This window comes from Chrysochloris asiatica, unplaced genomic scaffold, assembly GCF_000296735.1.
Source record: "Chrysochloris asiatica unplaced genomic scaffold, ChrAsi1.0 scaffold00017, whole genome shotgun sequence".
NCBI classification, from domain to species: Eukaryota; Metazoa; Chordata; class Mammalia; order Afrosoricida; family Chrysochloridae; genus Chrysochloris; species Chrysochloris asiatica.
In genome coordinates, this window is record NW_006408535.1 from 12,149,779 (window position 1) to 12,159,434 (window position 9,656).

The window sequence follows — 9,656 nt, forward strand, 5'->3', positions numbered from 1 at the left end:
GCTCCGCGGGAGAAAGATGAGGCTTTCTACTCCCGTAAAGATTTACACCCTCGGAAACCCTGTACAGGGTCGCTATGAGTCGGTTCCGACTCCACGGCACATAACAACAACAACAACAACAGATGAATGGACACCATTAGTCTAACCCTGAGCACAATCAGTATACTTCCTGCAATCCCACAACCAACTAAAAGAGTTTGTAGTCAAAGATACACAAACAAGTGCTATGTACAAACCATGTAATTTCAAAGTTGGGAAATGGGTGGGAGGAGCTGACAAGAAACAATGCGTAGGGAGTACTGTTGTAACCTGTGGGCTTCCAACAGGTTCATTCCAGGGTTTTTCCAACCTAGATATGAATCAGAAACTACATCTGGTTAAAATGTAGATTTTGATTAATTATATATAGAGTCCTGATGTGGTGCTACAGGATAAACACTGGATTGCTAACTGCAAGATTTGTAGTTCAAACCCACCAGTTACTCTTCGGAAATCCTATAAAGGGTCATGAAAAGTCAGAACTAACTTGACAGTACTTAACAACAACAACATAGTTAGGGTAAAAAGACACAGGATTTAACCCTAAGCCATTTTTGAGAAAGTTGTAACTAAAGTCAAGGTGCTATGCATTTGACAAAGTCCTAAATTAATTTTTCTGTTGTTATAGCACAATTTACATATTTCAAATAGATAAAAAATTTACATCTCTTAAAACAACTTGCCCTTGAATGGGAGCTTCCTTTCTAGTGCTTTGAAGTCTATAAGAGGTATCTAGAAATTTTACCACTGTGGAAAACAAAGACTGCTTAAATTGAATGACGGTGGGGGTGAGGGAGGCCCTGTGGTTTTTCCTTTTGATGAACTGCTGTAACACTGTCCTTCAGGCTGTTGAGGGAGTTTCATATTTTCTTTAGACATCATTAGGTACCGAGGCTCTTGCAGGACAACTTCGATGCTAAATGAATTCTTGCTTGCTCTTGGGTTCACCATTAGAACGAATCATTCCATTCACATTAATTTTTGTTACAAATCTTACAAAGGGTGTTGCTTCTGGATATTTAGGTTCACATTCTATTTTCAGGCTAGATATCTGGTTTTCGTAAATTATCTGAGCCCATGGTGGCTGCCATTTGTGTTGCTGTCCCTTAATTAATTTTCAAAAAATAAATTTTTATGTTCATTCGGTATTTGTTGGCATAGGTTGTGGCATTTTTCTCCGTTAAAGAAATTGGAATCACTGCATAATATAGTGTTTAGGGCACAGATTCTGAATCCTGATTTCCTGAGTTCAAATTCCAGCTCTCACACTTACTAGCTGTGTAGCCTTCGGGATATTATGTAACTTCTAAGTCTCAGTTTTCTCACATAAAATGGGAACCGACAGTAGTTCCTACCTCATAGGAGAATTTGTTTGTTTTGAGAACTAAATGAGTTATTGTTTATAAAGAACTTTGGATATATATCTCACAATGCTATACTAAATGTTTTCTAAATAAAATCTGTTCTGGATAGTTTTGATTTTATCTGATTTAAGAAAAAGGTTAGTCCTCATGGCTGAGAGAGTCTTCACCAAACATCATGATGACAACATGTGGAACTTAAGAAAAAAAAGGTTTTCTATTTTTGAAAAAATCTTGCCTGTCATCTTTATTTCCTGTTCTTTCTTTTCTCTGTGAGTTCCAGCTTTTCTTCTCTAATGCTAATTCAAAAAGAGGTACCCAGAAAACAGTGTATCACTTCTTTGGCACAGAAGTGCCATCAAGTCATTTCTGACCCATAGCAATCTTGTATACGGTTTCCAAGGAGCAAATGGTGAGCTTGAACCACTGACCCTGTGGTTTGAATTGACTTCGCAGTCCAGCACACTAACCCACAGTACCTTCCTTGAAAGTATCTATTTTCCCCAAATCTGTTATCCTTTCAAGTAAATGAGAGGGGAAGCAAGGAATATTTCACTTTCATTATTAGATATATTAACAGGAAGCAATGAAATCAATAGTCGCCAAAGTTTGAAATATTTATCTACAATTATCTAAAACCAAGCAGAGCTTCCACAGCTAGAGTAATCCAGAAAGAATAATAATTGTAGAGCCTCCTAATAATTTGTCAGTGAAAAATCAAGTATATGGAAAGCAAGCTAGCAGTCTCACATCTCTCTCAGTTTCTAGAACACAAATATGAGAAAAGTAAACAAAGTTTAACACAGGAGGCAAGTATCAATGAGACTCATAACAAAAAAAGCTGATCTAATGGAAGGGAATGGAGAAATAGTATTATAAGCTATAAGGGTATACAGTCATAAAGAAAAATCTCTATAAGCTTAAGGTAGAAGCATCATAGAAAGCACTTGGACAACAGAAATGTCAGTAATACAGTTGTGGTCAACACACAGTGATGCTTTCCTAACACAGATCACCAAAGAGATAAAGAAAGAGTATACGGTAGTGACGGGAAATGTCACCTCTCCTAGCACCGAGGAGAGGTTTCAGTCTGATAAAACTAGAGCACCAATACATTGACACATTGGCAATTTGATTTCTTCAGAAGGAAGACGAAATAAAGAGAAATGCTCTTCAGAAATACAATGACTGACGATGAGGAAATTTTAGGTGACTCAAGAGTCATCCTATCAATTGCCATTCATAGTGACCCTGCATAGGGTTTCTGAGGCTGTAAATCCTTATGGGAACAGAAGGGCTCATCTTTCTCCAGCTGGTGGGTTTGAATCACCAACCTTGTGGTTATCAGTTGAGTGCTTATCCTACAGAGTCACCAGGGCTCCTTACAGAAGTCACAGGAGCTTTAAAAGTGATCATGCTGTGAAGGAGGCTTCCTGTGGAGCCTCTGCATTACATAAGACTATAGGTGGAATCCTGAACCCTACCCAGAATCTTCTGAGGTGGGAAATTTCTGCGAAAGGATAAGCAGATCAGCCTGGAGTGGCTAGAAGAACAGAAGATACTTCTTGAAAGAAAGACCAACAGGAAAAATACAAAACAATAATGGCAGTATGACTGACTACTACAAGAACAAGCAAGTTGCTTGCCCAGGAGATATCAAGGAAAGTGGTCGGGTCCCCTCAGGGCAAACCCCCTTCCAAGACTAAGACTCAATGGAAACACACGAGCAGACATTCACTCTGACTGGTGACCACATTGGTCACCGATAATGGGAAGTGAAGGAAAAACAGCAATGAAGCTGGCTGCAAACTAAGCCCTACCACGTTCAATAGACTCCTGTGAACCCAGGTGGAGATCTGGTTGGCCAGCAATATGGCAAGACCTGGGGACTCCTGGGTCCAAAGTCAGTGACATAACCACAGAAGACTAGAGTGGAGAATGAAGTGTCCAGCTGATAAGAAGAGAGGGCATATGCACAAGAACACCCACACTTGCAGATAACACACACTTGAACTGGCTTCAATGACTGGTTGATCAGAACTCAACTAGAAGAAGAAAGAAGAGGGGAAAAAAGAGTAATCGGATACAATTTGATGAACTTGACCTACACCTATGGATGCAGTAGCTTAAAAGAGGGAACTAATCTTTACAACGAGGATCATTCCCACCCCTCGATATATATTATAGTGGTGGAATGATCTTCAAATCTTTCAGTACAAGTCTGATGACTGTGCTGGCCATGTATTAGGATTTTCTGACTTGTTGCATATGACTCGAATCTATGTGATCATCTCCAATTCACTGAATAATCCCCAAGTAGTTTCCATATAAATTGTTATAGTGTAAATTGAAACCTTATCTTTCCTCAGTGTGAAACTGGGAGATGTCATCTGCGGAGCTGCTTTACCAACCTGACTACTAGCTAAGCACTTTCTGCTCACTGTCACTCGAATGTGATTGAGAAGTTATTTTTGTTGGTGGGCAGCGTCTCACTTGATGGTGATCTTTGAAGCTAAGAGCTGCCTGCTTATCATTATTTACTAAAGCACCAAACACAGTAAATACTCAATAAATGCCAAGTTATTTTCTATCCCTGGAATATTCCTCAAATCCGGTGTCCTTGTTAGTACTAAACTTTTCCTTGCAAGCAATTTATTATTCTATTTGAGTGTTCCCTGACTGCTTTGTGTGCTTATCTATAATAAAGATACAAAACGTTTTATTAAAATGTATTTTCATTTTTCCTTTTAAATATGACCTTTTTGAGGATAGGTCTATAATTTTTGCTTAAATATCTGTCTATAGTACCTAACAGTAGAGATTGCACATATTATGTGGTCAATGACTATATTTTGAATGAATGGATTTTTAAAAAGTAAATGGAATGGGCTGACATGTGAAATGATGAATGTGCCACCACCTCAAAGCCTGCAACTCCTTGTTAAGGGTATTGTGCAGTGAACCTGGCAGAAAATTGGGTGGTATCGGGACAGGGCTGGGGCAAAACTCTACACATATACCTCCAAGATCTTTCAAATCTAAGAATCTTTTATTCTTAGTTAGTTAATGCTGCTTAGTGATAAAACAATGTACATTACTAAGGGAAAACTTGGGAGTTTTTCTGAAATGTTTCTAGAAACTGACAACTTTACTCTCCAGGCAATAAAGATGCAGAGGTGTATTTTGGTACAAGCAAGTATTAAGGAAGCATATAGAAAATCACTAATATTAACTAGGGACTTTATGAAGCTCATAGTACAGCCTGTTTCCAACAAATGCATGAAGCTCTGCCCAAATTACCTGTCAAGTGCCATTATGTGTGGACTCCATGCAAATGTCACAATAGCTTAGGCAGCCAATCCAAATTGTATAGGAAAGGGGCATGGGATGTTCTTTTGAGTGGCCATCAAATACTTTTCCAATCCTCAGTACCTAAACACTGCCACGTATAGACCACCGTTTTCATTAAGACTGCATGTCCCTTTGTGGAAGAGCCATCTTCACAGGCTCATCTCACTCTACCCTCTGATTTCTGTGTAATTTTATAAAACGGGTTTAGAAAATCTGAGAGTACTTCATAAGCTTTTAACGAACACATGACTACCTGAAAAGAGTCATGTTCCAATTTCACATCCCCGCCCCCCCTTTTTTAAAAAAATCCAGTCCAACTGAAAATATATCTTAGAAAACATCTTAGCAATATGGCATCAAGCAGTGTTTTTCACATCGACTCATAGCAACCTTGTATAGAGTTTCCAAGGAGTGGTTAGTAGGTTTGAACTGCCAACCTTGTGGTTAGCAGGCCAGTGCTTATCTTATACTGCCACACCAGGACTAACAACAACTGTTTTATTAGACAAAATACCTAAACAAAAAGGATTCTTTTCCTCCTCCATTTGGAGTTTTTTTCACAGACTGCTTTTTAAAGTAAGCAGTGTCTGATTGAGTTGAGTTGCACACAGATTAAAAGCGGTAGCGCTAAACCAGAGGCCTTTGCTCTCAAGTTCTTACGCAGCCTGCCACAAAGACTCCCAAGTTATTTTTCTGTTGCTATTAATAGTATACCCTCTCCATCAGCTTTTATATTTATTTACTTATCTAAAATGTTTAATAAAAGTGAACTAGGACAGGCCAAGACCAAGAAGAGAAAAGACTGATATTGAGGCCAAAGGACAATGAGTGCTTAAGCAATCTCCCAGTTTTTACTGCACCCCATCCCCACTGTCTCAAAGATGTTAGGAGACAATGTTGATTTCCCTCTTCTTTTCACATGTTATGTTTGATCCATAGAAATGCCTTTTAGACCTTGATTTATCAACACGTCCCCAATTTTATTTTTATTCCTAGTGATAATGACCACCTTCTAACAACATGACTGCAACCACATCTCCATGCCCTGACTCCCTTATTGTTTCATAGTCTTCATCATTAGTTTCCTGTCTAAATAATTTGTATTTCTGTTGAAGTATTATTCTGTTAAACATATTATATATTCTGTTACAGTTATTATTCTTTGTAAAGTTTTTAATAAAACATACACACACACAAAGTGAACTAGGATAAATGTAGGGAGTACAGTGTCTCCATACAATAAGCAAAGGACTGTGAACCACAAGGCCCACGGTTCAAGCCTGTCAGCCGCTCCGTACAAGAAAGACGACGTTTTCTGCTCTCAAGAACATTTAAAGCCTATTCAGGGTCACTGTGAATTGGAACCAACTCTACAGCACTTAACAACAACTCATGAGAACTATACTGGACTACTAAGGTGAAGAACACCCTGAGAACTAGAAGGAATGACTAGTAGGGACGAGAAGAGAGGTACATAATAGAACACAAAATAAAGAGTGGCATGAACCACAGGAAAGTAGAGACAAAATGTTAAAGAAGTTCTGAAGGAGAGACTACTTTTAGCTTAAAGTAAGAGTGGTGGTGGTGGTTATGTGCCATGGAGTTGGTTCCGACTCAGAGCGAATCTGCATAGGGTTTCCGAGGCTATACATCTATATGGGAGCAGAAAAATCTCATCTTTTTCCTATGAAGTGACTGATGGATTCAAACTACTGGTAGTTTTGAACTGGTAACCTTGCGGGTAGCCACCCAACTCGTAACCTGCTATGCTACCAGAGCGCCTAGAAAGCAGGAATTTTACTCGATTCCAGGTTGGGAGTGGAAAAGAAGAAGGCAGTAAGGAAGACAGGATTGGAATAGGGATATACATCTTGAAACTAGAATAGTTGTTTTTTTTTGTTTTTTTGTCAACTCCAGGGTTCTCAAACAGGGTCTGATCCTGCCCCATGACATCTGGTACTATCTGGAGACATTTCTGGTTGTAATAACTAGAGAGGAGGAGGGAAGGCTAATTAGCATCTAGTAGACAGAGTCCAGGGATGCTGCCAAATATTCTGCAATGAACAGCAGCACAGTCCACAAAAAATAAATACTTGGCCAAAAATGTAAGCGGTGCCAAGGTTGAGAACCCCTGGACTCTTCCATCAGGTGTTAATGTTCCTAGTCAAGGTAGAATCAGGAATGTCATACTTCAGGCAAAGTCAGAAAGAAAAAGAATAAAGTAATAGAAAATAAGAACATTTCTTGGAAGCCAACTAGTTAGAATAAGAAACAAGAAATACTACTCCAACACAAGGAAAAGGCAAGGCAAATGAAAGCCTTTCCAGGATAGTTAAAAGCGTCAATAGAAGAATCAACACTGCTTTCCCAAGTGGAAGCCAGATGTAGGGAATATGACATTATACCAAAATCAAAAATCAAACACAGTGCTATTGAGTTTCCAACTCAGAGTGACCCTACATAGGGTTTCTGAGACTGTAAATCTTTAAGGGAACAGATAACCTCATCTTTCTCCCTCAGAGCTGATGAAGGGTTTGAACCAACAACTTTGAGGTTAACAGCCCAATGTTTATCTTACAGCATTACTAAGGCTCCTTAAAATTATACAGTTCTACTTAATATCCAGTGACATGTACATTACTGCAAGATATTCTGATGAGCTTTGTGTAAAAAACAACATGAAATTAAGACAGACTGAGAATACTGGTGACATAAGTATTGTGAAGTTTTAGGACTAATATAAAAGTTCTGTTATATATGTTTTAGGACTCCTGGTGTGGTGCTGTAGGATCAGCACTGGACTGTGAGCCACAAGGTCAGCAGTTCAAACCCACCAGCCACTTCTTGGAAACCTTATATAGGGTCGCTATAAATAAGGATCAACTCAATGATACATAATAGCAACAGCATATATATGTTTTAAAAATAAATAAGTAAAAAATATACTAATTTACTTCTAAGTTAAGCTTATCTAGAATAGCTTTCTGAACCAAGGCAACCAGAATTCATTTAATTTTTATCTTTTTTTTTTTTTTTTTTAGTGGCATGTGTTTTTTGTTTTTTTTAATTGTGAACTGAGTGACATCAGCTTTATACCATCATTTCATTGCAATGATTACAATCTTCTCTGTGCATCACCATTCAACAGTATTTGCTTCCATTCCCTCTGTTTTTCTTTTCTTTTTTGGGGGGTGGGGGGAGGAGAGATGTACACAAAAACACTCAGGAATATATAATAATTTAAACAACCAAAGAGCACATTCTGCAAGCCTGCCTCCTGACCACCAGTACTCAGTTCCTCTCTTTCCGTGAATCTAGAGTCCTCAGCTGCTCCCTTTCTCCATGTCCCCATCTCTGCCTCCATCTCTGGTATCAGTACTTCTCTGGATAAGGTTCCACATTCTGCTTGTGCTCTTCTCTCTTGATGGTCCTAGAGTCCTCTGATTACTCCCCCATTTTTGTCACAAAACTTCTACCTTTACAGTTGTGGCAGTCACAATTAGTCATGATAACAATTATTCACTGTTGAACCACAAGAATCTTATCCCCATCTCTTTTTACCAGCCCCATCTAGACAAGGTGAAAACTATTCAGTGGGGGCTCTATCTTCCCTCACACACACTTAAACTAAACTCCCTCTTGAAAACTTGTAAGCCAGTCACTTTGTGCCTTTATTGCCCTCTCATTTTAGGTAGCCAATGTCTAAGTTGCCCATCCCTATCTACCCTTTATACAGAGGGGATAGCATTGATACTTGATGTGAAGACTACTTCCCTCTCTGTTGGTATTTTGAGCTACTACATGCATGAGTATAGGTCAAGTTCATCAAATTTAGCCTTGTTTCTTTTATCAGAAATTGTTTTTGTTTTTAATCTTCCTCTTGTCAAGTTCTGATTATTAAGCCATTGAGCCTAGGGCAAATGTGTACTATCTACAAATTTGGTTGTTCTTGTGTGTCTCCCTCATATAATTTCCTAAGAAGAATTAATTTAATAAAGGGCAGGATTTTCTGAATATGAAAATGAAGAAAAACAATAGACTTAGCCACTTAAAAATTAAAATACCATAAACAACATTAAAAGGGAAATTGGGATGATACTTGCAATAAATATAATTAATGGACAGTTCACTTACTTTATAAATACAAAGAATGCATACAAATAAAATAACTATTAGGCCAATAGAAAAAGTTCACACTTGTTATTTGTTAAATTGAAAATTAAAATAATGCCCTTGATTCAATATAATTTCTATCATTGGCTTCTTTGTAGAAATAGGTAAGTTGATCTTAAAATTCATATTTTTTTAAAAAAAATTCATATTTAAAAAAATAGGCCAAACAATGTTGAAACTGAACAAAGTTGAAGGAGGCACATCTCCTAAATTCAAAACTTATTGCAAAGTGACAGTAGGTAAGACAATGTAGAACTGACATAAGTACAGATATACAGATAAAGGAATAGAATTAAAAGTCTAGAAATAAATCCCTAAACTTGTAGTCAATTGGTTTTTGACAAGCATTCCAAAACAACTCAATAGGGAAAGAACAGTCTTTTTACCAGGATTGGAACAGCTGGATAGCTACATGTAAAAGAATGAAGTTGGGCTCCTATGTTACACTATATACAAAAAGGAGTAAAGACCTCAATGCAAGAGTTAAAAGTATGGGGATTTTTAGCACAGGAACGCCACACTTGCAGATGATACCCATGTGACCTGGACCGAATGACTGGATGATGGGAGCTCATCCAGGAGAAGAAAGAAGAGGGGGAAAAAAAAAAAAGAGTGAGCTGATACAATCTGATGAACTTGACCTATATCTATGGAGCAGCAACTCAAAAGAAGGAACAAATCCTTACAGCAAGAAACATTCCCACCCCCTCCACACACAGAGTGGATGGAGAT

General features: G+C 38.1%; 1 protein-coding gene and 1 pseudogene across 2 annotated transcripts in view; both read right to left on the reverse strand.

Moving 5' to 3' along the window:
• The window catches only part of KIAA0391 (KIAA0391 ortholog), a 199,061-nt gene that overhangs the window by 62,988 nt on the left and 126,417 nt on the right, over positions 1–9,656 (reverse strand). The window lies entirely within an intron of this gene.
• LOC102840897 lies at positions 781–4,998 on the reverse strand (annotated as a pseudogene).